This window comes from Delphinapterus leucas, chromosome 14 (genome assembly GCF_059928025.1).
Source record: "Delphinapterus leucas isolate spDelLeu-1000000601 "Yukka" chromosome 14, BTC_Dleu_Yukka2, whole genome shotgun sequence".
NCBI classification, from domain to species: Eukaryota; Metazoa; Chordata; class Mammalia; order Artiodactyla; family Monodontidae; genus Delphinapterus; species Delphinapterus leucas.
The window spans coordinates 30424763-30452046 of record NC_143142.1 but is presented as its reverse complement, the minus strand read 5'-3'; the positions used below and the strand labels follow the sequence as shown (position 1 = coordinate 30452046).

The 27284-nt window shown below is 47.5% G+C and overlaps 1 protein-coding gene across 2 annotated transcripts in view; it reads left to right on the top strand.

The window, feature by feature from the left end:
• MTCL1 (microtubule crosslinking factor 1) overlaps positions 1-27284 on the top strand; it is a 125854-nt gene that overhangs the window by 42318 nt on the left and 56252 nt on the right. The gene's annotated exons all lie outside the window — the stretch shown is intronic.

Here is a 27284-nt window from a genome sequence, read left to right as displayed (position 1 = left end):
AAATGTTTGGTAGAGTTTGCCTGTGAAGCCATCTGGTTCTGGACTTCTGTTGGTTGGGAGTTTTTTTTTCTTTTTACCCTTTTGGGAAATTTGATATTCTAACCTAGGTAACTCCAAATTTAAAAATGCCAGCTTTTTCATAAATTTTTGTATAGTTCCACTTGCAGTTACATATAAACTTAGATATTAGTGATATTTTTAAAAATAAAAGGGAAGGCTTTTGCCAACTTTAAAAAAATGTTTATTTATTATTGATACATTTTATACACATCAGTGTATATATGTAAATCCCAATCTCCCAATTCGTCCCACCACCACCCCCCCACCGCTTTCCCCTTGGTGTTCATACGTTTATTCTCTACATCTGTGTCTCAATTTCTGCTCTGAAAACCGGTTCATCTGTACCATTTTCTAGGTTCCACATATATGCGTTAATATTACAATATTTGTTTTTCTCTTTCTGACTTACTTCACTCTGGTTGGGAGTGTTTTAATCACAGTTTCAGTTTCATTACTTGTGATTGGTCTGTTCATATTTTGTATTTCTTCCTGGTTCAGTGTTGGGAGATTGTACCTTTCTAAGAATTTTTTCATTTCTCCTAGGTTGTCTATTTTATTGGCATATAGCTACTTGCAGTAGTCTCTTATGATCCTTTGTGTTTCTGTAGTGTCTGTTATAACTTCTCCTTGTTCGTTTCTAATTGTATTGAATTGAGCCCTCTCCCTTTTTTTTCTTGATGAGTCTGGCTAAAGTTTTTTCAATTTTGTTTCTCTTTTCAAAGAACTGGCTTTTAGTTTCATTGATCTTTTCTATTTTCTTTGTCTCTATTTCATTTATTTCTGCTCTGATCTTTATGATATCTTTCCTTCTACTAACTTTGGGTTTGGTTTGTTGTTCTTTCTCTAGTTGCTTCAGGTGTAAGGTTAGGTTGTTGATTTGAGGTTTTTCATGTTTCCTGAGGTATATTGTTTAGTTTTTTTTTTTTTCCTTTTTTTTTTTTTTTGCAGTACGTGGGCCTCTCACTGTTGTGGCCTCTCCCGTTGCGGAGCACAGGCTCCGGACGCGCAGGCTCAGCGGCCATGGCTCATGGGCCCAGCCGCTCAGCAGCATGTGGGATCTTCCCGGACCGGGTCACGAACCCACGTCCCCTGCATCGGCAGGCGGACTCTCAACCACTCTGCCACCAGAGAAACCCTAGTCTTGCTTATTTTTGAATAAGCAATGGAATGGAGTCATACTGTAGATAGTCTTCTGTGACTGGATGGTACAGTTTTGATATTCATCCGTGCTGATGCAGGTAGCTGTAGTTTATTCATTGTCGCTGCTCTTTGTTACGGGCACTGTCTGGATTTCTCCTCTTGTCTTTTGGGTTGTTTGTTTGCTTCTCGTTATTATAAAACTGTGTTTCTGGTTATTATATAAACATGTCATAAAAACATGCCTCGGCATCTCCCCGTTCCTGTGTGTCATAACTTCTCCAATGTATATTCCTAAGAGGAGGTGTGCTGGGCTATAGGATGTGTACGTGTTCAATTTGTTATTTTTATTGTTTAAAAATTGTGGCAAAATATACATAACGTAACGTTTACCATTTTGACCGTTTTTTGGTGCACAGTTTAGTGACATGAAGTTCATTCACATTATTGTGCTACCATCGCCAACATCCATCTCCAGAGCATTTTTTCATCTTACAAAACTGAAACTCTGTACCCATCAAACACGAACTTCCTATTCTCCCTCCTTCCAAGCCCTTAGCAGCCACCATTCTACTTTCTGTCTCTATGAATTTGGCTACTCTAGGTCCCTCATATAAGTGGAATCATGCAATATTTGTCCTTTTATGACTGGCTTATTTTTCTTAGCATGATGTCCTGCGGTTCACGCGTGTTATAACGCATGTCGGAATTTCCTTCCTTGTTAAAGCTAAATAATCTTCTATTGTGTGTATTGACCACATTTTGTTTACCCATTAATCTGTCAGACACTTGCGTTGCTTTCACCTCTTGGCTCTTGTGAACAATATTGCTATGAACATGGGTGTACAAATATCTCTTCAAGTCCTACTTTCAATTCTTCTGGGGTACATACTCAGAAGTGGAATTTCTGGATCAGATGGTAATTCTATTTTTACTGTTTTGAGGGCCCTCTGTTCTTTTCCACGATGGCTGAACTCTTTTACATTCCATCAGCTATGCACAAGGAGTTCCAGTTTATCCACATCCTCACCAACACTTGTTATTTTCTAATTTTTTCATAGCATCCGTCCTAATGGGTGTTAAAAGGTATCTCATGGTGGTTTTGACCTGCGTTTCCATAATGACTGGTGATGCTGAGCATCTTTTCATGTGCCTATTGGCCATCTGTGTCTCTTCTTTGGACAAATGTCTATTTAAGTCCTTTGCATATGTTCCATTTTACTAAGAAATGCCAAATGGTTTATCAAAGTGGTTGTAATAGCTTATACCTAACCAGCAATTTATGAAAATTTCATTATGCATATCTGTGCCAACCCTTGTATGGTCAGACTTTTTGCCATCTGCTGAATGAAATGATATATCCTTATGGTTTTAGCTTGCAAATGCTATAAAGTGTCATCTTCTGGTTTGTGATGTATCGTTCTCATTTTTTTTGGTATATCTTTTGATGAACAGAAGTTTAAATTTTAATGTGGTTAAATTGATCAGTCTTTTCCTTTATGGCACATGCTCCCAGGTCATGAACATATTTTCCTATAATTTTTTATAGGTTTGCCAACTTTCACAATTAGGTCATGAACATATTTTCCTATAATTTTTTATAGGTTTGGCAACTTTCACAATTAGGTTCTTCACCCAAATAGGATTTAGCTGTGAGGTAGGGTGTGAGTGGAGCTTTTCTCATTTCCCCTGGTGGATGACCCGTTGAATTGTTTCTTAGAGCAGTCTGCCCATTATCAGGGACCTTTTGCAAACTGTACACCCTTTTCCCCCTATTCTGACAAGTGAATCCTGAAGTGTGTGTGTGTGTGTGTGTGTTTGTGAAAAAACACCCAGTGGACTCTGACCTCTGCTCTTGCCTGGGAACCGCTGCCACGAGGGGGAATATCTCACCTGTTGACGGGCTGCTGGAGTGTATTAGTAGAGTGGTCTGTTAGTCACGTGTCTTCAGCTCTGTTCAGAGCTAACCGGCTGCCCTCTCAGGGTTGGACCTGGAACCTTGTCTTGTATTATATACTTTTACATGTCTGTGTTCTGAAGAAATGAAGAGAGGGTTGATTGGCAAGTTTATCACAGGTAGCATGAGGCAGATGTAAGGATGCAGCATGCTGTGCGTAGCCAAAGGGGTGATGGCACTGGTTTTCCCACCTGGCAGATGTTTTTTTGACCTGTCCCCCCACGTCCTCCCTGGAGATGATGTTTCCTAGGGGGCCAGCATTTTCTTTTTTAATCGGGGTCGTTCCTGCCTCCCTCCCTAGGCAGGTGGTCATGAGGAGTTGGGAGGCGTGTCTAGGTTGCCTAGGGGATACAGCCATGGCTGTCACTGCTGTTACCGGCGTTGTTATTCTGGGCCAGGGTGAGGGGCATGATGGGGGGCATCCCATGTAATTCCAATCCACAAAACCCTGGAGATGCTAAAGTGGGTGCTCCCCCACGTGATTCCTTGTCCTCTTTGGAGTAAAATAAGGTTGAGGGTCAGTCGGTGGTCTTCCTTCTTGTAAGGAAGTCTCTCTCCCAAGGTGCTTTTAGGAGCTGCAGACCCTGCTGGCACCTCCCCGCCGCTACGCTTGCTCACCATCCCCCCACCCCTGGAGAGCTGAGTCCTCACTGTGGCGGAGCCCAGAGCTCCTGGAGCGATGGATGTGGGTTATTGATGCGGGATGATTAAACATAATTATCTCATGATATCTGGTTGTAATGAATAAATACCTGAGGATTGGGTGTGCCTACAATGGGATTTTTTTTTTTTAATTGGACTGACCTCTCTGGGCTTCCCATGGGGAAACTCTGTCCTTAAGAGACTTAAAACGCCGAGTTCACTGTAAATGCAAAAAAGGGGGGTGTTCTGTTCTCAGAGAAAGCAGACAGCAGCCGAATGCTGGGAGCCAGTTGCAGGTTTAGCTTGGGAATCTGGCTAAACTTGCAGGTTCGCTTCTCTCCATGACAACTGTTGCCTAGGGCCCACTGATAATCACAGCGGTCATTCTTCCCGAGTGTCCTGCAATGGCCTGGCTCTTCCCAGTGGAAATCTGAGAGGATGCTCAGCTTTCTGGAGTGACTACGTCCACAGCCTTAGACCTTCCCTGGCAGGTCCCCAGGTACTGCAAATCCACACGGGTACCAGGGACCCCTGGGCTGCCATCACAAAGTGCCACAAACTGGGTGTTGGCTTAAAAACCAGAAGTTTATTCTCTCCCAGTTGTGGAGTCTAGAATCAAGGTGTCACAGGGCCACGCCGTCTCTGCAGGCTCTGGGGGCGGCCTGTCCAGGCCTCTCTGCCCTTCTGCTGCTCCCGGGCTCCCTGGCTCCAGCTGCCTAACTGCCGTCTCTGCCTCCGTCCTCACAAAAACATCTTCCCCTATGTGTCTGCGCCCCACAAGCTGTTCTCTTTCCCTCCCTCTCTCTCTCTGTGTCTCTCTGACTCTGCTCCTCTAACGAGGACACCAGTCACACTGGATTAGGACCTACTCTCCTCCAGGTGATCGCATCTTACCTCAGTGACCGCATCTTACCTCAGTGACATCTGCAAAGACCCCGTTTCCAGTTAAGGGTCCATGCACAGGTACGGGGGTTAGGATTGACCAGATCTATTTATTTATTTACTTATTTGGTTGCGCTGGGTCTTAGCTGCGGAAGGTAGACTCCTTAGTTGCGGCATGTGGGATCTAGTTCCCTGACGAGGGATTGAACCCGGGCCCCCTGCATTGGGGGCGCAGAGTCTTAACCACTGCACCACCAGGGAAGTCCCATTGAGCAGATCTTTCTGGGGGACACAGTTCACCCCACAGCACTGGACGCCCAGAGATGGAGAGAAAGCCCCTGGAAACTCTTGTAGGAATGTGACATCTACACGCAGGGTCAGTGGGCTTGCGTGTTCCGTTTCTTCTCTTGGTAATTCATTTTACTGTACTTCTCTTAAACTGGAGGGGTCGCCTGAGCAGGGCTGCCTGACCCTGTCCTCACCGCCTCGCGCCAAGTCCCCCACGCTGGGGTCCCCCGAGAGAGGCCTCCCACGGGGGTCAGGACAGCTGGCTGGACGTCACCCCAGCTCCCCTTCCTCACTTCCATGTCGTGGTGGGTCCACTAGTCCTCAGTTCCCAAACCCCCAGAACTTCCCTTGGCCGCCATCTCTGCGGGCTCCGCGGGCCCAGTCAGCTTCCTCCACCGCAGGGTCTCCTGGTCCTGCCCCTTCAGTTCCGGCCTCTATTGCAGGGGTCCCATCCCCACCCCCACTCGGCCCTGCCCTCCAACCAGTTCTGCACAGTCTCTCCCGGGCCTAGCAATCACTGGGGACTGGCTTTCCGGTGGATGAAGTAAACTCCTTAGCTGGGCATCAGGAAGCCCCTTCCACCTTTGTCTTCCACGCCATCCCCGGGAGCCCTGGTGACCGCCCAGGCCATGTGCCATACACCTGCTCCTGCCTCCAGGCTGCAGCCCCCTGGTCGGCTGCCCCTGCAGGGCCCTCTCCCCTCCAGTCCCTGGTGCTGAGGCTCCCAGATCCCTGAAGAACCCTCTGGAAGTGAGTGCTCCCCCCCTGGGAGCTCCAGCACGCATCACACACTGCCCTGTTTTGTTCTTATTTGGGTGTGCGTCTGGACATCTCTGCTGGACTCTAAGCTCCTTGAAGGCAGGCAGTGTCTTAGGCGTTTTTATCTCCATCATGGTGGAGTTCTACTTAACATATAGTCAAACTCAAATGACTATTTGCTGAATGAATGAATATCGGTGCAAACTAAAGCTGAGCAGCTGAGCCCACTCTGGTGAGGGTGAGGGCCCCTGGCATGTGCATCCCCGTGCAGACAGGTGGAGCTCCTCTCCCTCCCCCGCCGAGAATACAGGGCCATCATGCATCGCCACTACATTAGCTGTTGGCGCCAACACACTAAGTTGATAAAAATAATTTTTTTTTTAACTATAAACACTTCTACCTAAGTCCCTTAAAACTCCCCATGGTTTCTGCTTTTTATCGACAGTGAAATGTTTTATGACTTTGGTACAATACGTATAATGAGCAAAAGGTAAACTCCCACTTGGAGAAAATACTAAACAAAAATTTCGACAAGCTTAAAGAAACCAAATATTTATAACCAAGAGAAAGAAAACGAAAATAGTTGATGGCAACTTATTTAATAACAGGATGAATGAAAATTCAGAGCTACAGAAAAATATCACTGACTCACATTTTCGGATGCTAGGGTGTGAGATATATGCCATATATAAGATATATAAATATGTGTAACATATGTATTTCTGTTGGAACTGTGGAAATTGATGGATTAGAACAGATTCTTCAGAATTTCTTTTATGTTAGTTCAGGGTCAGCCACTTCTGTGTTTTGGGGTGGAATCAGTGGACCAAGGGTGAGATGTTGGTGAGGGAACTACTTGGTTTGTAAACTGGGACGGACACCAGATCCTTGTATCTTACAGCCTGAGGTCATAGGTGGTCACCGCTACTTTTCAGGGGCTGTCGGTGACCTAAGGGGTTCTGTCCTTTCAAAGCACTCTCGTGCACAAGGACAAAAGAAGTGTCCTTTGGTAGCACCACCAGCACGTGACACCACCATCGCAGTGTCGGGCCTCATCTCTACTTTTAGTCCTGTTATAAACGGACACCCAGGGCTCGCCTCGGGTGACCTCAGGAGACAGTTGGCCACTTTACCTTATTTGTTTGGCAGCAGTAAAAGATGGGGTTTTTGATCCACCAGCAGCGTTTTTGACTTCTGAGGCTTTCTTCCCTGTGCAGTATCACCAAACTCATTTCATAAAGGCATCGAAAAGCCATTAGAAAATAACAGCTGCTCTGCGGCACACTGGCTGCAGTTGTCCAGCCTCCGGCCTTGGCCTTGGCAGTGATGGAATCGTTTCAGAGAGGGACGTGCTGGAATGAGAGGGAGGGGTCTGATTGCCTGAGCGGGGCCTCAGGCCATGCAGTGTGACCGCTCTGGGGGCAGAGGGTGTGGTGTGGCCGGGTTGAGCTGGCCAAGGGCAGACCACATGAGACGCGTGTCCGGCTCGGATTGTTGGATGAAGGCAGTGGAGCGCCCCAGGAGGGCTTTAAAAGGTGAGTGACAGGCTTAGAATTGCCTCTTTGGGAGACGACCAGCAGGGGAGTGAAGCCGGAGGAGAAAGGCCAGTTTGGAAGCTGTTGCAACAGTCTAAGCGGGAAACACCAGCCTGGACCAAGGCAGGTGCAGCAAGTGACGGGTTTGAGCTCGTAAAGGCTGTGCCACCTGCTAAAACCCATGAGAACAGTACCCCCCACTGTAGTGGCACCAGCCTCAGCGCACAGTGCTGGGGAGCCCAGGGTCTGTTCCCCTGTCACTTCCTAACCGTGTGTCTCAGGCAGATTGCTTAATTATTAGAACTTCAGCACCTGCAAGTGTAAAACAGACTTGTCCCTACCTCATAAGCTTGTTCTGGCGTTTAAGTGAGATAAAGCTTTGCTCCAAGAGGAGGTCTGGGCTAACATAAAATTATATTTTGAATTCGTTGTTGTTAATCTGTGAGAATATTAATGTTGTCAGCCGGTTGGCCGTGTGAGACTGCCACCGCCGGACCAGCCTGGACAGAGGCCAGACCCGGGGGCTGGGCACCCAGTGCCCAGTACCCAGCACTGCAGGAGCTGTCGCCTGGCTGGCTGGCCGGGCGAGGAAGGAAATTTCTATCTTATCGGATGGAGGGCAGGGAGCAACTATAGAGAATGGCCCAGCTCTTCCTTGGGGTTGCAAACCTGGACCCCAAATGCATACATCCGGAGGGATGCCGCTCTGCCACAGGCTTGAGAACAATTTTTCTCAGCTTGGGAGGAGTCGTAGCAAGATTATTGAAATGCTTTTTGAATGCATGGCGGTTACAATCAGATTATCCATCTGACTTGAGGGAGTTCTTGGTTTATTAAAGTGCCTTTTCTTCATTACACTTTAGCGACTTGCCAGTAGAAGTTTATTTTAGGGAGTCACAAGATAGGCATCTGCGGGTTTGCTGGAGTTGAGGCCTGCGGAGCTGCCTTCTGTTTGTGTGTTGATGTATTTATTGGACCAGCATCCGGAGAGAGTTACTGGAGAGGGCAGGGGAGTAGCTGCGGGGCCGGTTGGGGGAGGGACGCAGCGGGGGGGGGGGGGGGGGAGGGGGCGGGGCGGAGGGGGGGTGAGGGGGCGGGGCGGGTTCCTCCCAGGCCTCCACGCAGGGAAGATGCGATGCGCGGTGCTCTGGGCACCGGACCCAAAGCAGAGCAAGTGCGTGTGGACAGGTGACTGTGCCTTTCCATGCTCCACGTGCACCCCTCTCCGCACTCGGGTTGTGTGTGTCTGGATTCTATTGAGAAGAAAATATTTGTTCAAAAGAGATTTGTAAGGCTCACGCTGCCACCGACCTTGCGCTCTGACTTGAACGTTTATAAGGAATTTTAACATGTTTGGACATAGCTTGTGTGTGTTCTGTCAAAAGCAGGTTCCAGAAGAGCATTCCACCAGGCGCTTGGTTCTCTGTTTTAAGTTTTGTGTGAGGAGACATTAAACACGTCTCTTTCAATGACCACCCAGGAGTGTAACGTGATATTTTAGCTGTGCTTCTGGGGATGCCCGTTACTACCGTTCTGGGTTGTGCTCAAAAGGTGGCCATCCCAGTCCTTCCAGAATAGGTGGTGGTGTTTTGGAACAAGATCATTTAAATTTTGTGCTGTAATTTCTCACTGGGATGGTGTTTTTGACACTCATTGCCCGTACGTCAACACTAAAAACAAGCGCTTTTTGTTCTTGGGGAGGGGTTTGCTCCTTGCCCTTCAACAGCCAAAGAGACACGCGGCAAACTTTTCTCATTGTTTTGAATCCCGCATATCCAGTGCAGGAAGGGCAGGTGGAGGGGTGAGATACAGGGGGCTCTGCAGGAAGGGCAAGTGAGGTCCACCGCTGCCCAAAGAGGAGCCACTGCTTTTTGAGAGGGGACATCACAATAAAAAATAGTTCGGTTTTGGTTGTCATGCTGCAGGTGAGATTAAATTAGAAACGCTTGGCGCTGGGACAGGTGAAGTTGATGGTACTGTCTCTGGAAAGTTGTTTTATTAACCTGGGCGTAAGGTGTTGAGGACCTAGCTTAGGGTAGTGATGCTGGAAATGAGGGGGACTGATACATATGGTGGGGGTATCTTGAAAGGGGGTCTGTTGATGAATTGATAAGACGGAACGGAAGAGAAGAGGTTGTGAGGACTCCAGTGCTTTGAATCTGGGACATCTTGATGGCAAATGGAGAGGGCTGATTTGGGGTAAAGAGGCTGAGGTCAGGGTTGGCTTATAGAACAAGAAAATCACACATCGTCTAACATCTTAAGTGAGAACAGCTAAATAATGTTATTTTGAGGAAGACGTGTAAATTTCATTACGCTGTGTAAGAATCACCTGCGTATTACAAGTACTGGACAGTAGTTTTGCAGACTGTTACTTTTTTTTTAACATTAAAGCTTCCACATACTCGTTGCATAATAAAGGAAAGAGAGCTGACAGTTGATAACTTCAATAGAAAAAACATTTTTTTAAGTTTTATAGTTGTCTCTAGCAACTGTGACTTGTTTTTCCAGGTTTATTTGGAGGAAAGTTTAAGAAAGGCCAGGTCTGGCTCTTTGTCTCAGAGAAAACCACACAGAAGAGCAGATGAAACAAAGAGTGAAAATATGTCTAGTCTTAGGTGCACTGTAGTTTTAGGCCAGATGCAGAGTGCTTCTAAGGTTTTGGGGGTAACTGTTTAAAAAGCTTACTGGCTACTTTCCCACTTTTTTTTTTTTTTTTTTTGCGGTACGCGGGCCTCTCACTGCTGTGGCCTCTCCCGTTGCGGAGCACAGGCTCCGGACGCGCAGGCTCAGCGGCCACGGCTCACGGGCCCAGCCACTCTGCGGCATGTGGGATCCTCCCGGACCGGGGAACGAACCCGCGTCCCCTGCATCGGCAGGTGGACCCCCAACCACTGCGCCACCAGGGAAGCCCTACTTTCCCACTTTTTAAACACAGTAGAATGTTATTGAAAAGTATTGTCGCAGGTGATTTCTAGAAATGCTGATCATTGATCTAGGCACTCCTCAAGGATGGTGGAGCTGCTTTGGGGGTACAGGCGCCCTCTTGCCGGACACATAGGCTGTTGCAGGACCACAGGGCCCCTGCCCTGCAGGAGGGATGAGCGGGGGAGGGTTTGCCCAGAAACCACAGGGGAGGCAGAAGCACTGGGCCGTGAGAAGCCTCAGGGATTGCAGAGGGCGAACTTGGGCACCACTGCCATACCTACCGTGCCCGTTCTGATCTGTTTCTGCAGGGAGCCAGGGTGGAACTGAGCCAAGGCAGAGGCTGGCTGCACTTGAACTCTTACTCTCTTGGTCCCTAGGCCAGGAAACGGGTTGGCGTAGCAGAGCCAGGGGGCCCTCAGAGGGGGATGAGAGGAGAAGTGGTGAGGCCAAACCCCCAGTTAGTCAGTAGGGTCCCCTGGCTGGGCTGATGGCATCACCGACGGGCGACCTCGTGCACGCTCGGAGCTGCACGTGGAGGAGCCCAGGGTGGGCAAGGTGGTTTTCACCACCAGTTCAAATCCCTTTTTAAAGGATCAGATGCTAAATTCTCTTGTAGGCATGACCTTTGAATCTAGTGGTTTCCCTTTCATTCAAATATAAAGTCCGTAGGCAACACGCAATCGTTATTTGTAATAAAGATATTGACAGACATGGGATTTATTGATACAAGCCAACAAGCTAGCCTGTTAGAGTTCCAGGGATGCTGACTTGAGACTCTGGGGTCAGAAACAGAGGACTTTATTACTCGGGGCATAGCAGGCAGTATCATCAGTCAGGTCCCCAAGTCTACAGAGCAGGACCCAATGGGCGCAGATGGATGCTGCGGTCACAGTGGGCTTGTGTCCCTGCTGAGGAACTGAGCTGCAGCGACCCACTATTTCATAGCACATGGTAGGCAAGCCTGCTCTCTGTTGCAGAGGGAGATGTTACCGAATCGCTCAAGGTTGCTCCCTGCAAACACAGTGCTGAAAAATGGTCCAGGTATAGACTGGGCCCGAGCCTGGCATCCATGGCACACCCAACAAAATGTGTAGGTATGTGAGAGGCCCACAGATACCACCTCCTAATGATATAAAAATATAAATATAATGATGTTATAGGTGAAAATCTGGAAAGAGTGTTAAAAATTTGTGTCTGTTTAATAAAGGACCATTTCACAGCATGTAATTTGGCTATATATTTCAAATTTAAAATATATAGCCTTATTTCAAACTATTTGAAAATCCTATTGTTTTTCCTACAGACTGTGTTATAAACAACTGCTTGAAAAATGTTCTCCCCTCCGTCTCTTACTCTCACCTTTATTTTTAAACAATCACGTATAAAATAACCGCTGTGTGCACAGCATTCTACCAGGTGCCATTGGGCGTATGGAGGAAGCAGGTGATGCAGTCCTAGCCCTTGTTCTTATGACATATTAGGGTGATGAGACAGGCTTCCGTGAAGCCGCCAAAATAAATCTATCCAGTGCTTGATAATGCAATACCAATGATGCCAGAGAAAAGTGAACCACATTATTTTGTACACTTTCCATCAAGAGTGGTTACATTTTATTTATTTTTATTTTATTTATTTATTTTTGGCTGCATTGGGTCTTCGTTGCTGCGCGCGGGCTTTCTCTAGGTGCAGCGAGCCGGGGTTCCTCTTTGTTGTGGTGTGTGGGCTTCTCACTGCGGTGGCTTCTCTTGTTGTGGTGCACAGCCTTCAGTAGTTGAGGCACATGAGCTCAGTAGTTGTGGCTCGCGGGCTTAGTTGCTCCGTGGCCTGTGGGATCTTCCTGGACCAGGGCTTGAACGCATGTCGCCTGCACTGGCAGGCGGATTCTTAACCACTGCGCCACCAGGGAAGTCCCGGTTCCATATTTTTTAATCGGTCTGCACTCCCGTAGCCATAGGCACCGTGGTTCCTAACAGCTATGGTGCAGCTGCGTGCAGTTCTGCAACATACCTGCTACCTGATAGTGCCACCCGACTCCCCTCTCTGTGTCTTGTGTGCTCTCTTGTTCTCTGTCTCTGTCTCCCAGGCATGAAGCATAGGGGCATCCGTGGGAAAGGGGTTTAGTTCCTCAGGCTTTCTGGTGGGAGGAAATTGCTCGCGGGTGGAACTCACACATCAGAAAATGTCCCCAAGGCCACACTGGCTCTTTGGTCCTTTTCACACGACAGTGTCAGAGCCCCCTGGCTGGGAGCAGCTGGCTTGACCAGGAGGGGGTCAGCCGACAATGAAGCTGAAATCACTGAAATCATTACTTTAGAGTCTCTGGGAACCTGTGACGTAGACACGCTGCATAACGACGTAGCACCTTTGAGTCATGCCGAGCACATCCGTGCCACGTGCTCGCTCCCCACCTCCACTCTGGGGGGCGTCCACCCGCGGGACGGCGTGGCCCAGGGTCTTGCCTGAGGTCATACAACTAGCGACAGGACAAGGTCCGGGACTCAAGATTTCTGATGCCAAGGTCCCAAGTGCTTTTTGGGTTTTTGGCTGTTATTGTTGTTTTGTAAACCAGGATTTATTTGAGATGAAAACTACCATATCAGTACAAAATACTGGTATGTCCTCAATGCTCTCAGCCTGCACGGGCGCCGTTCCTTATGAGGACGCGATGTCCCGGCAGGCTTCCTTTCTGCCAGGGACACTCCAAAGGCATCACGCAGCCGTGTCCTTGCCTCCCCTGGGACCAACTCTGTCCCAGAAAATCCCCCGGAAGCCGCTGCAGCTTCTTAGGATTCCAGGACATCTCTCCAGGGCCCTCAAGGCAACCTGCCCTATTTTGTGAAGGGTCAGGACTATTTTTAGTGTCCAAGCCCCCTCTGAGAGAACATAGTCCCGTGTGTGGGGCAGGCTGGATGGGGGTTCGTACAGCAAGTTACAGCACACAAGTGTGATTACCCTCATCTGTTGTGCTGGGCTTGTATTCAGTGTTAGAACCAGCAGGCGTGGAGTGAGGGCCGTAGGCTCTGTCCTGGGAGCAGGGTGCCTGAGCTGTAGCACACGAGGCTGTGGTCTCTTTTGTAGGGAGCCGGGCCTTTCCAGAGGGAGCGAGGCAGTTTGGGGACTCGGGCCCTCGTCTCTTTCCATTACAAAACAGTGTGGGATTTCAGCCCTCGTCTCCTTTCCATTACAAAACAGTGTGGGATTTCAGCCCTCACCAGCCATGAAGAATTGAGTGTAGCAAAGGCAAGAGATTCAACTTCTCACTCTGAGTTTCAGGACTATTGAAGGAGGAAGGCAAACTTTTTGGATATAAAAAATTTACAGACTTTACAAGGGAGGGAGAGGGAGAAGATAGAGTGTGAAAGAGGAGAGAGGGGGTCTTTACCTGGAATTCAGGTGTTGTCAGCTTTAAGCACCTAGATCACGGTCACAAACCGCAGAGTGCTTAAAAAATGCTCCGAAGCCCCAAAGGCGCTGCCGTGAATGCCAAGAGACGCATCCGGCGGGCGAGGTCTCCTCCTGGAGCTCTTCTCCCTGATGTTGGCTGGATTTTACCTGCTCGTGCTCATCCGGTCCCCCAGCTAATCAATTGATACCAGCCGGTCAGCTGGAGCCAGGCAAAGGCTCCACTGATGTCCTAATGACCAGTGAGGGGGCAGCTCTGGCCCCGGGCACAGCCAGCCAGAGAGCCCGTGGCAGAGCCCACGAGGCTGGTAATGGGGTTCCAGACAGGACGACAGGTTGACCTGTATCCTGTAAACCCCTTTAAGGAGGCAGGGGGCATGGAGACCTGTGTCCAGGTGGAGTTCAAGTGTTACCGCTATTGGGGGGTCAGTCAGAAGTGATGAGGAGGGTCTGGGAGGTCGTAGTGGCTCCAGAACAGGAAGGCTTGAGGCTCCACCTTCTAACCCACGTCCCGGTGCAGAAGCACATCTGTGGCGAACACAAAGGTATATTCGGAGATGCACGTACAGAAAAAGGTCATTTGTGGTTCTGAGATGGTTTGTGAGGATCTGATTCTGACACCAGTTCCAACGTGTGATCCCCCCAACCGCACCACCAAGGAATTAACTCAGTTCTGTCTACCTGGAGGTGACGTCTGGTTTCACAGGTTAAGGGCTCAGCCACACCTTCAGATGCCAGCCACAAGTCCAGGTGGTTACCTGTGCTTCTGATGGACCAGCTATAGATGGAGTTTCCCACGACCCCCTTCTTTCAGTTTGATTAATTTGCTCGAGTGGCTCACTGAACTCAGGAACATTCTATTCCCTACAATACCAGTTGATTAGAAAAGGGTGTAACTCAGGAACAGCCAGGGAAGAGGTGCACAGGGCGAGGCACGAGGAAGGGAATCACAGCCTCCGTGCTCTGTCCAGGCCCCACTCTCCCTGAATCTCCACACGTTCCCCAACCCGGAAACTCTCTGAACCCCATCCTTTTGGGGGTTTATGGAGGTTTCGTTGCCTAGGCACGACTGTGATTAAGTCATTGACGTGGGCAGTTGATTCGATCTGCAGCCTCTGTCCCCTCCCCAGAGGTCAGAGGACTGGGACTGAAAGTTCCCATGGCCTATGATTGGCTCCTCTGGCAACCAGCCCCCACCCTTAGGTCCAGAAGTCACCTCATGAACATAAGCTCAGGGTGCTTGATAGGCATTTATTAGGATTATCAAGACACCTTTATTGCTCTCATCGCTTAGGAAATTCCAAGGGTTTTTGGAGCTTCGTGCCAGAAAGAGCAAATATCAGTGAAGACCAAATACATATTCCTTATTAGACATCACGGTATCACAGTGAAATATTATCTTCTAATGAAGGTGCTCTGGTAAAGTGTCCATAGTTCTTTAAGAGCAATATGTTTTTACTGTATTAGATACTGTCGTTGTCTTCAGTGTTGTTGGTATCAGTAAAATGTCCATGTTCTTTTGATAGACATTCTTCCTGTAACTTTTTTTTTTTTTTTTTTTCTTTTTGCGGTACGTGGGCCTCTCACTGCTGTGGCCTCTCCAGCTGCGGAGCACAGGCTCCAGACGCGCAGGCTCAGCGGCCATGGCTCACGGGCCCAGCTGCTCCTCGGCACGTGGGATCTTCCTGGACCGGGGCACGAACCCACGTCCGCTGCATCGGCAGGCGGACTCTCAACCACTGCGCCACCAGGGAAGCCCCTGTAACTGGTTTTACAGCTATAGATTTGGCTAAACAAGGTTTTTAAAGATTGGTTCGTCAGCTTTTTATCCAAGAAAGATAAAAGAAGTGTTTGCAAAAATGACTCAAACTAGATGGTAGCACCCCATCTGCTAATCCTTCCCTCTGGAGTTATGCCTGACATCACGGAAAGCTTTTCCTAGTTATCTGTGGCTCACTTCACATTTCCCAGGTGGAAATAATTTCATGTTCTTCTATAGATCACGGTGGAGCCATCACCTGGGTTTTCCTTAATCCTTAGGACTTAGGGTCAAAGACAGTAGATACTTTTCTCAGGCTGATTAATCTCATCTGTGATGAGCTTGGCATTTCTGCCTTAGGGTACTAGTTAGCCTCGTAGGACTTGATACATCGATAAAAGTCTGATCTTGCATGAACTACGATTGGGTGACTTTGTGCTGTTGACATTTTCCTGAAAACCATTTGTGCTAATTACATACCGAGGCACTTTTTCTCTCAGGAACCCCAGTGCCTCAATGAATTGTGAATTCTTGTTATCAAGTGTTTGCGATCAAACAATAGATAGACGATCATATAGTGGCACAAGGAAACAAAACTCTATTATTGTGGGCTTCCCTGGTGGCGCAGTGGTTGGGAGTCCGCCTGCCGATGCAGGGGACGCGTGTTCGTGCCCCGGTCCGCGAAGATCCCACATGCCGCGGAGCGGCTGGGCCTGTGAGCCATGGCCGCTGAGACTGTGCGTCTGGAGCCTGTGCTCTGCAACGGGAGAGGCCACAACAGTGACAGGCCCGCGTACCGCAAAAAAAGAAAAAGCAAAAAACCCCTATTATTGCAAATTGTCCTTGATACCCTGGCAAGCCAATGCAGGGCTTTCAAAATAGAGATGAGGGGGAGCTGAATATAGCAACATGGTAGATTTCTCTCAAAGAGTCCTCCTTCTTTCTACTGCAGACCATAAAATATGGTGAAATACTTCCTCCGGAACCTCAGTCCAGGATAGTAATAGTAGAGGAGCAGAAGGAGAGGACCCAGAGGGATGGGGAATGTATTGCGAGGTGTGGTTACTGTTTTATCCTGCACTTGGGATGACTTTGCGAGGAAAAGTCCCTTGAGTGGGAAGACTTCAGTAGCAGATGCCACACACAAATGATGCAGTGTTTTTTTTAACTGAAAAAAAATTTTTTTAATTGAAGTATAGTTGATTTACAGTGTTGTGTTAATTTCTGCTGTACAGCAAAGTGACTCAGTTATACGTATATTCTTTTTCATATTCGTTTCCATTTTGGTTTACCCCAGGGTAATGGAATATAGCTCCCGGTGCTACATAGTAGGACCTGGTTGTTTATCCATCCTATATGTAATAGTTTGCATCCGTTAATCCCAAACTCCCAATCCTTCCCTCCCCCACCCCCTCCCCCTTGGCAACCACCAGTTTGTTGTCTATGCGAATCTGTTTTGTAGGTAAGTTCAGTTGTGTCGTATTTTAGATTCCACATAGAAGTGATATCATATGGTGTTTGTCTTTCTCTTATACTTAGTATCATCATCTCTAGGTCCATCTACATTGCTGCAACTGGCATCATTTCATTCGTTTTTATGGCTGAGTCATATTCCATTATATGTATGTACCACATCTTCTTCATTCATCTGTCGATGGACACTTAGGTTGTTTCCATGTCTTGGCTATTGTGAATAGTGCTTGTGAACACAGGGGTGCATGTATCTTTTCAAATTATAATTTTGTCAGGATATATGCCCAGGAGTGGGATTGCTAGATCATATGGCAACTCTCTCTTCAGTTTTTTGAGGAACGTCCATACTGTTTTCCACTGAGTGCCTTGAAATTCAGTGTAAAGCCTGCCAGGCTGCCGAGCAGGCCTGTCTGTGAAGCGCATCTATCCGTGTGGCTTATGGTCTGGAAGTGAAGGCAGGCAGGAGGAAATCGTGACGGGTCCTCAGGATTCTTCCCGAGCTCAGCGCTTTCGTCCATCCTCAGGCCCAGCTGGTCTCCCGCTGCCGGGTTCAGGAGGAATTCCGACAGAGCTGCTGAACCTTCTCCTGTCCTTACTTTGTCATGGGACTGTTTCCCCCAAAGGACCCCCTGAGACGCCTCTGATGGGACAGCTGGAGAGGCTTTCATTTGTCACGGTGTGGAAACAATCTCCTGGGAAGAAAGGAGGTTCACAGAGCAGAATGCCAGCCGTCATGAGACCCTAATTAGAAGGCGGTGGTCCTCTCCAACCCAGGATTTGTGGAGAAGCGTGTAACTGGCATAAATTTCTAGGGTGTCACATCCATACATGACCAGCTGTTATTATAATATATTATTATAATATATAATATTTCTGTGCCCACCAGTAACCCAGAAAACACTAGACCAGGTCTTCAGGGTCCCCAAACTGGAAGGGGGGAGAGGAGACAGTGGGGGAGCTTGGGAGGGGTCACGACAGAGGGCGGTGCATGGGGTGGGACCCAGGGTTTTCCAGGGGCCGCCTCGCAGGGGGCTCTGGTCTGCTCACTGGGCATGCTGCAGAATGGAGTCCTTTCTCCCATTTGTATGAGAGGCGAACGTGAAACGACTCTAGTCTGTGCTTCTGGCCCCTCTGTGCCCCCAAAACATGAAGGGCAGAGCACTGTTCCCTGTTGCATCCTCTGCTGGGTTGGGGGCCGGTTTCCCAGGCCACCTGGAGTGGGAGAGCAGCGGGCAGCGGCGAGGACCCAGGCAGCCTCTCTTCTGTGCAGAGTCAGGCTGGGAGTGGTATGGTGCAGATCCTGCAAAGTAGGCTCTCCGAGCTTCCCTCACATCTGAGATGAGAAGTAACACCCCCCGGTGGGGATGCCGTGAGGACAGATGGCGGATCGCGTTGGCTCTGATGGAACACGTCATCAGATACACAATACATTGATGACGACCCTCCAGTGGGTGTATTGTCACCTCATCAGGTTTGCCTGACTCCCCCATCAGAAAGCTGGGTCATTATCTCGACGTGTCGGTTGACCCTGAGGCCAAGGTCCAAGTCAGCCAGAGCTCTGCCTGGAGCTAGAACATAATGCTTGGATTCACTTCACTTTCTTCTTTCCAACTTCCTTAACCCCTTTCATTTTTTTCTTCCTCTATTTCCATAAGAAGCAAAATACGTGTATGTGTGTGTATGTATAAGAAGCAAATATAAATACTGTAGGAGGTCCTCCTCCTGCTTTGCTGCGTATTAGGATTTTGAACTCTTGTGAAAACAAGTAAAATTTCTACCACTAGTATTCTCCGGTAAATTTTAGATTTTTTTTTTCTGCAAATAAATTCCGATCAATGAGAGAAGGTATTGACTTCTTATGAAGAAACCATGCGTGTAATAGTAATAGTTGATTAAAATATAGTGACTTGAAACATCAGTAGAGGAGAAACTACCCTTCAAGATATAATAAAGTAAACATTTTTTAATGTGTGCCATTGTTTAAAAAAAAAATAAGTCCCTTGGAGAGAAAGCTTGCTAAGGCTTAGGTCACAGTTTAAAAGCTGCCTTCAAAACATTTATAAACAGTTTGAGTCCATCTGAATGTATATTTTACAGATTAAAAACAGTACTGGCTAATCTTAGCTTCTTGGCCATAAAAGGAGAAAAAGAATGTATAGTACTGTACACATGGAACGTGAAATCAATCAAGGGACCTTACAGGGACACCCAAAATGGAAGCTGTAGCAATCCATAGAGTTTTGTTTGGAGTGCTTTGTCATGGCTCTTAATTTTGGACATAATTAGTTTTTTTATCGTGGTCAAATATACGTAACATGGCGTTTACAGTTTTAATCCTCTTTAAGTGTATAGTTCAGTGGCATTAAATGCGCTCACAGTGTGGTGCAGCCATCACCACTATTTTCAGAACTCGTTCATCGTCCCAGCAGCAGCTTTGTACCCATTCAATGATAGCGGCCCACTCCCCTGCCCCTTCATCCTCCCACCCAGCCCCTGGGAGCCTCTATTCCACTTTCCATCTCTATGAATTTGCCTAATCTAGGTATCTCATATACGTGGACTCGTACAATGTTTGCCCTCTTTTTGTCTGGCTTATTTCACCTGGTGTAATGTTTTCAAGGTTCATCCGCGTATCAGAATTTCCTTTTTATGTAAACTGCGTGGGCAGAGCAGAGACCCTCAACTCCGAGCTCTCCGTGGCCTCATTCCTGCCCTCCAGAGGCAGCTGTGGTGGTCGAGTCCAGCCAAGCACCCCAGGCGGAGCTGGGACTCCCCCCTCCGCCCGCCTCCCGATGTCCCGGGCGCATTCGGCAACCTTTCAAGCCTCGGTTTTCTCCTGGTCCTGGGGGACCACGAGCCCCGCTCTCCATCCTGGTGCGGTGCCAACACCTGTGCGGTTCCAGGCCCATGTCACCCTCCCCCAGCCCAGTCTGCTTTGGGTGGGAGTGGTTTTGCTTAACGGCAGAATCAGAGGATCTAGAGGTTGGAAGGACCTGGCACATCTGCCCTCATCTCTGGGCAGGCGATGGCGCAGGGCAGGCACGCAGGCTTGTCAGGGGTGAGCAGCCTGTCCCAGCAGGAACGGCCACAGGAGCTGCGTCCAGGGAGGAGGCAGGACCAAGCTCTCAGGCAGATGGTACTTCCTGATCAAGCCCTTTCCTCTGTCAATTCAGAAACCATTAGAACCAGGCTTGATTGCACAAATGGGTCTACAGGCAGCCAGGGAGGAGCCATTGTCGTAAGATGCTTCACGAATAAAGAACGGTCTTGCCCTTCATACCTAGATGAGGTCATCTCTGTTTTGATGGCTTGCGTGTCAACATCTAACAACATCTGGATTTTCTCCGAGTGGCTTTTCATGGGAGAAGCGGGCTATAGGTTTGGTGTCATTGAGAAGACAAGCAGCTAGACTGCAGTGGCTGCAACAGTACAAAGCAGTTGCCACACACAAGATGGCATCAGGCCTGCAGCCCTGCGTGTCCCCAGTGCCACGCCGTGGAGTGATACCTCACAGGCCACCTCCATCATTCCCAGAGAGTCTCGTCCATGATGTTCCATCCTCGGCAAGACACGAGCTGTCGGGGCTCTTTGCAGGAGAGGAGAGCTCCCCCCAGGGAGTGCCGCTGGGCTGCAGGACAGCTCCTGGGGCTCTCTGACGTGGTCGCCGAGTCAGAGCCTGGGGCCTGGCGGGCCGAGGGGGGACTTGCAGGTGATGGCTGCTCTAACCTTGGCCACCCTGCTCTGGCGGTTGAGGGGCTGCAGTGGAAACACCTGGTCTGGCAGCCAATCGGGCTTGTAAACACCGTCTGGGAAGTTCTGTGCTGTCATCTGCTGGCAGAAATATGTGTGGTTTGGGGCGGCCGGCTTCATAGCCTGTGTGTTCACAAAAGACAGCACCACCTAGACAGTAAACCTGGCTTCTTTGCTTTTAATCACCTGAGCCAGGGCTGTTTTTATTCTTCCACAGGAGGCCTGCTCCTAGCCCCATAGCTCTAGCCTTGCCTGGGGCCGTCCAGGGACAAGGCTGGGTCCCGCTGGGCAGGGGGAGCAGGGCCGCCCTCCCTCTGCTTCTCCGGCCTGTCCTGAGCCCAGGGTTACGTCCCCCTGGGAGCACTTTTCTCCCCCCAGTGCTCACTGCCGGCCCAGCTCAGCAGGCTGGGCTGGCGGCCCGTCCATGGCCCCAGCAGCCCTCAGGCGTCCAGGGCTATTCTCACACTGCAATAGCAAGCAGCATCCTGCCCTCTTCCCGCAGGTCAGGGCCTGGTCTGGGCTAATTGAATCATCTGTGGTTCCCCGAAGGTGCTGGAGGCTCATGGAGAATACGGAGAGCCTTTGCTCCCTCGTGAAATCACGGTGCAGGCATCCCCACTGCCCTTAAATCGCGTGGAGCGTGTGCTTGGTGTCAGAGTTGGGAATCCAAGTAGCCACAGCTTGGAGATGAGAATCGCTGAAGATGTACCCAAGGGGCGGGAGTGGCTTTGTGCAGAGCCCTAGGAGGGACACTTGGAGATTTCAGAGCCTTTTGGTGGGTGATTCACGGAGCTGAGTGGTGGCTCCAGACAACAGGGCTCCCGGGCAGACGTGGGTCAGCACGTTGGCCTCGGTCTACGGGGGAGCCTCTTGGAGAGGAAGCCATCAGCCCGGGAGGGCAATTAGAATCTGAGCCATCTGCCGTCCCCAAATGTCCATTAGGCCCTTCCTTGTCCTTTGTGCAAAGATGCATTTGATAATCCCCAGCAGCACAGTGCTAATCCTTCCCCGGGGGACTAATCCTCCAGTTTCATTTCCTGTTCATTTCTACCTGGCTTCAGGGCTCTCGGTCCATCAGATCTGTGCACTGCAGCATTCGGTGTAGCCGGGTGCTTGCATCACGAGTCAATTCTGTTGTTTCCAAAATATAACATCTTTTCTGATCCAAAAAACTAGCATATGAATTTTGGCTCTTTCAGAGAAATTTTTTAAATCTATGAAGAAAAACATGAAGTCATTCATAATTCTACTGCCCATTGATAAGACCTGTTAGCGTTTTAGTGTAATATTTGCTTCTAAACATTTCAAAGACAAAAATATTTAATCTTGATGAGATTATATTAAATTTGTTTTTCATCCTGCGTTTCAAAGGTTGGCATTTTGTGGGAAATTTCTCATGTCATTAAAAAGTTTTAGTAGGGCTTCCCTGGTGGCGCAGTGGTTGAGAGTCCGCCTGCCAATGCAGGGGACACGGGTTCGTGCCCCGGTCCGGAAAGATCCCACATGCCGCAGAGCGGCTGGGCCCGTGAGCCATGGCCGCTGAGCCTGCGCGTCCGGAGCCTGTGCTCCGCAACGGGAGAGGCCGCAGCGGTGAGAGGCCTGCGTACCGCAAAAAAAAAAAAAAAAAAAAAAAGTTTTAGTAATCATTTATAATGGCGATGCAATATTATATTAACTGTTTTCAGTGAAATTGGAAACGTGCATGTTTTTCTTCTGAATATTATGAAAGTTTTCAAACATAAAGTTTAAGGAATTTTCTAGTGAGCACCTGTATAGTCACCACCTATATTCTACCTCAGCATTTTACTGTATTTATCAAATATCTTCGTTCATCCATCTATTAACCCATATTATTTGTTTGAAAATGTAGACATTCGAAAATGTAGACACCACTTTTCCCTCAATACCCATTGTTAACTGGAGCTTAATTTTTGCTGATACTTTTTTTGAGTTAATTTACGTGTAGTGAATGCACACATCTTAAGTTTATATTCCCTGAGTTTTGACAAATACGTGCATACATTGTAATAGAACAGTGAGGTCTGTGGTTTAGAACAACGCTCAGGTCACGTTAGAAGGTCCACAGGGTGCGATGGCAGATTATTGTGAAATAGAATCGTGAGTAAATCGGAACTGTTCCCTCTGCTCTTTTCGAGTGCCAAGTATTTTCTCATGTGTCATGCACCTGAAAAAAAAAAAAAAATCAGTGATGAACGTTCTCGGAAAAGGGGGCAACACTTGAATATATCATTTATTTGTATTTTTTGGTTTTGTTTTTCAGAGTACTTCTAACTTCTGTATTTCATCAGAATTAGTTGGCCTCTCTCGAAGGACGGGCGAGTAGATTTCTTTCCAGTAGACCAGTGGGAGCCAGGAACAGATTATTTTTAAAAATACACGAGCTTTCTCTTCAGTTCTGACAGGCAAACGGGAAACATTTCTATAGATTTGCAGTCTCCGTGAATGCCCAAGGGCCTTACTGATCACCTACGAAGTGAGTCAGAGGCTTCTGAAATGTGGGTTTTAATTCAGTATTTCATGTAAAGCTCGGTGGTGTGGCTGAGTGCCTACATGTGTATGTGCACAATGAGAGTTGAGATTCCTATAATCTGGGGAACGGACACTTTGTTTTTGCTGCAATCATCATTTTGGTCTTCCAGTAGTCATGATTTTTCATGTTTCTTTTCACGTATTAATGATAATTTGTAGTTTTACTTTACCATCTCTGTTTTGTGTTGTCTGGTTGAGAGTACTGTGCTGTGACATGGTTTAACCAGCAATTTTCTTATTACTAGGCCTCCAGACACGTGTCTCTAAGGTTTAAAATGAATCCACCAGCACTATTACAAATCATGTATGTGTCACAGTCCCCAAATTTGCATGAGCAGTGACTTGTCATTTTTATCATCATGTCCTTTCTTCTCCCAGGAGAAAGTGGCGTCTGATAGGCTGGGTGTGCTGGCGGTCCCCATCCATCCGAGTGGGCCTCATGGCCCTGGACGGTGTGGCCTGTGGCCGGGCAGCTGCTCCCCTGGCCTCCCCCTCTGCGTCTTGGCTGAGGGATCCCCACCCAGCTCCGACTCCGATGGCTGTACCTTTCTTCTGCCGAAGCGGCTCAGTATAACTTTCCTCCTCTCCTCCTCATTTACTTTGTGGTATTTTGTCCTCTGATAATGAGTTTTCTGTCTTTTCCAAGTAAGAACTTTTGCTGTCTGCAGCCTCAGATCCTTTGGAAATCATCAAGAGTGCCAGCAAATATTTCACTGCTTCGAGGTACCTCGTGAGTTTAGCAGTTTGCAACCATTCCTGTAATAGTCCTTGGTGCTCTTTTGCTAAAGAAAGGAGAGACTAGTTGGATGAAAAAACCCCAGCCATTTGGGGCTCAGAAGCCTCAAAAAGACAAAAAGAAAACCAGACCAAATGGGGAGATTGGGCTGTTGGGCCTGGAGCGTGGCTCTGTGGGTCAGAGGGCTAGGAGTCGGGGTGAGGCTGGTGCCCCACCTCCAAGTTGGGGGACCTTGAAACATGACCTGACTTCCGTGTCTTCTTGTCTGTTAACCAGTGATAAGAGCATATCTTATACATCATGTATCTCAGGGTTCTGTGAGAAGTAAATTAGGTTACATGTATGGAGAGAGTTCATCCAGCCTGACACGAATAAGCATCCAACAAGAGGCAGTTGTTAACGTCATAACTATCCTCCCAGACAGGCCGAGGAGAAAGGTGTCCTTCCCGCTGCGGCCTTGGAGGGTTTTCCCCAGAATCCCAGGGGCTTTTGTGTATTGGAGCCGGCGGTGTAACGAACTGTGGTGCAGCTGACTTCAGCAGAGTGAAGGGAACCAGTCTCCCTGGGAGATGTTTAGGGGCCAGTGGAGAAGACGAAAGGGAAGGGAACGTCTGCCAGCCGGGACCTCGTGCTTCCGGCTGGAGGAGAACCTGGTAATCCCTTTCCTTCGTATCTCTTAACACAACGAGAACTGTAATGTGGGTGAAATGAACCCTGATAATGTCCTCCTAAAAGGAAGAAGATCTAGGCACCTTCATTTTCTTATTCTGATGGTATAAACTGTGTGCTGCAAATCAGCCCCCCAAATCCAAACAACTTTCTAAATAATAAGAATCTAAGAATTCTGAAATCTTCTGCTTCCATCCCTACTCTTCCCATACTGACTCATGATTTACAGCGTTCTAAATTTCATCTGCCTTTTTATTTATTTATTTTGGGCTGTGTTGGGTCTTCATTTCTGTGCGAGGGCCTTCTCTAGTTGTGGCAAGGGGGGGCCATCTGCCTCCTTTTACTCCCAATCTAAATTTTAAGCCCAAAGCCTGTCTCTGAAACGTTGTAGCAATTGAGAGCTTGTTAGTTTTTCTGAAATGGCTTGGAAGAAACTGGCTCACTTAAAGTAGGAAGCGTTAAGAATTGACATTCAAGTCCAAATTGCCTAACTTCATGTTTTATTTAATCACATTCAGTGCTCAGCAAATGCATCAGCGTAGATGGATTCAATTTGGATTCAAACTCAATTTTTTTCCCTTCTCAGTAGGAATTGAGAGTTGATTTGTTGGCAGTTGGCCAGACTAAAAAGGAAGAGTGGACTGAATCACAGGGGAGCCGCCCTTCTGGGTTGTGTTTATTTGATAGTCAGCATTCACCCCTTTCCTTACTGTTTCTTGGTAGAGACACTCCACTGGATCTGAGTCATCCAGAGGGGTGAACCGGCCATGATGCTCATACAACTCCTTCTGTACCCAGGGTCCCCAGCCAGTGCACCCAGAGCACAGATCCCTGCCTGGGCGAGACTCAAGGCGCAAGCGCAGAGGGGCCTGCACCCCGGCCGGGGGCTCAGGACGGCTTGGCACCTGCCTGCAGTGCTGTGGGGTACCTGGCCGGTTCCTGCTATCTTCAGGGGGCTTACTGGTCTTTTTCACTAACCGTATATGTACCAGTCATACCTCAAGGACCAGACTAATAATAACAATATCACCTTATGGAAAGAGACCCAAAAGTTGGCAGATAACTTCTAATGAAGCGCTACTGAAACCCTACGTAGGATATCAGTGATAGCCTCTTTTCTCTGACCTCTTTACAAACGGATTCTAATTTCCTGTTTTTTGTTTTTTTTTAATTGCAAAGGAAATAGTGTTCACTGTAGATAATTTGGAGACTTTGAAAAGCCACAAAAAAATTATTGACTCACTCATAATTCTATCATCCAAAGAGGATCGCTATTAACATTCTGATATACATTTCTCTAGTTTACTTTTCTCACATACACATGTAATGCATATGCATACTTAAAAAAAATGTTATTGGAGTATAGTTGCTTTACAATGTTGTTAGTTTCTGCTGTATAGCAAAGTGAATCAGTTATACATATACATATATCCCCTCTTTTTTGGATTTCTTTCTCATTTAGGTCAACACAGAGCATTGAGTAGAGTTCCCTGTGCTGTACAGTAGGTTCTCATTAGTTATTTTATACATAGTATCAGTAGTGTATATACGTAGATCCCCATCTCCCAATTCATCCCACCCCCCTTCCCCATATGCATGCTTATAACTTATTAGATATAAAGTGAAGTCACAAAATACATGGTATTTGTCATCTGCATTTTCCTTCTAATGTATTATATTTCTGGCATCTTTAAGTATTCTTCAAAAACCTCATTTTAATAACCTGCGCGGTATTCATTTACTATTATAAAAGGTACTGTGACGAGCACTCTTGATTCATTCAAATCTTCACACAGATCTCTGCGTTTTTCCTTAGGGTACGCTCCCAGAGGTGGGGTTCCTGGCTGACGATATATGCACTTGTCAGGCTGAGCTGCCCACTGGAAGTGCTATAGGACCCCGCGCCGGCCCCTGACTTGCTGTTCGGTCGGGGGCGGCGGCCTCTGGGGATACTTGCTAACACTGGATGTCATACTTCTTTTGGTCCACAAATCTCGAAGTGAGAAACAATACCTTGTTGTTTTAATTACTAGTCATCGTGTTTATTGGCCATTTGTTTATTTTCTTATTAAGATGGTTTTATTGCTTGCCAAATAGTATTCTTTTGTCTGTCTTGTGTTTGAAAAATCTTTGTTTCCATTTTATCATTTGCTTTTTAATACTGTAAGTGGTTTATTTTGATAATATAAAAATATTTTAATCTTATAAATCCACTCTATCTTTTCCTTGGATGTTTCAGCTTTTGTTTCTTGTGTTTATAAAGTTCATGCCCCCAGAACAAATAGAAATTCATCTCTTTCTTTCTGGGATTTTGTGTGTGTGTGTGTGTGTGTGTGTGTGTGTGATTTCTACATTTATATTTTTAAATCATCTGGAATTTTTTAAAATACATGGTATAGATCTGTGTTTTTCTGATCCATAGATAAGGCTGTGCTCCAGTAAAACTTAGTCACAGAATAGGCTGTGGGTTCATTGGTCCTGATGGCCAAAGTTTGCCTATCCCTGATCTAGTTGAATTTTTAATCTTTTTGTCAAGTCCTTCCATCCTCTTATCTCCCTTACAAATATACAAAAAGTATTTGTGTGTGTATGTATATATACTCACACACACATACTATTTGTGTGTATGTATATATACTCACACACACACATACTATTTGTGTGTATATATGTTGCACTATGTATATATGGAGACAGAGAGGAGTTTGGTTAAAATGACTTATAAAATTATTTGGGAAAAATGTGACATCTTTGTAA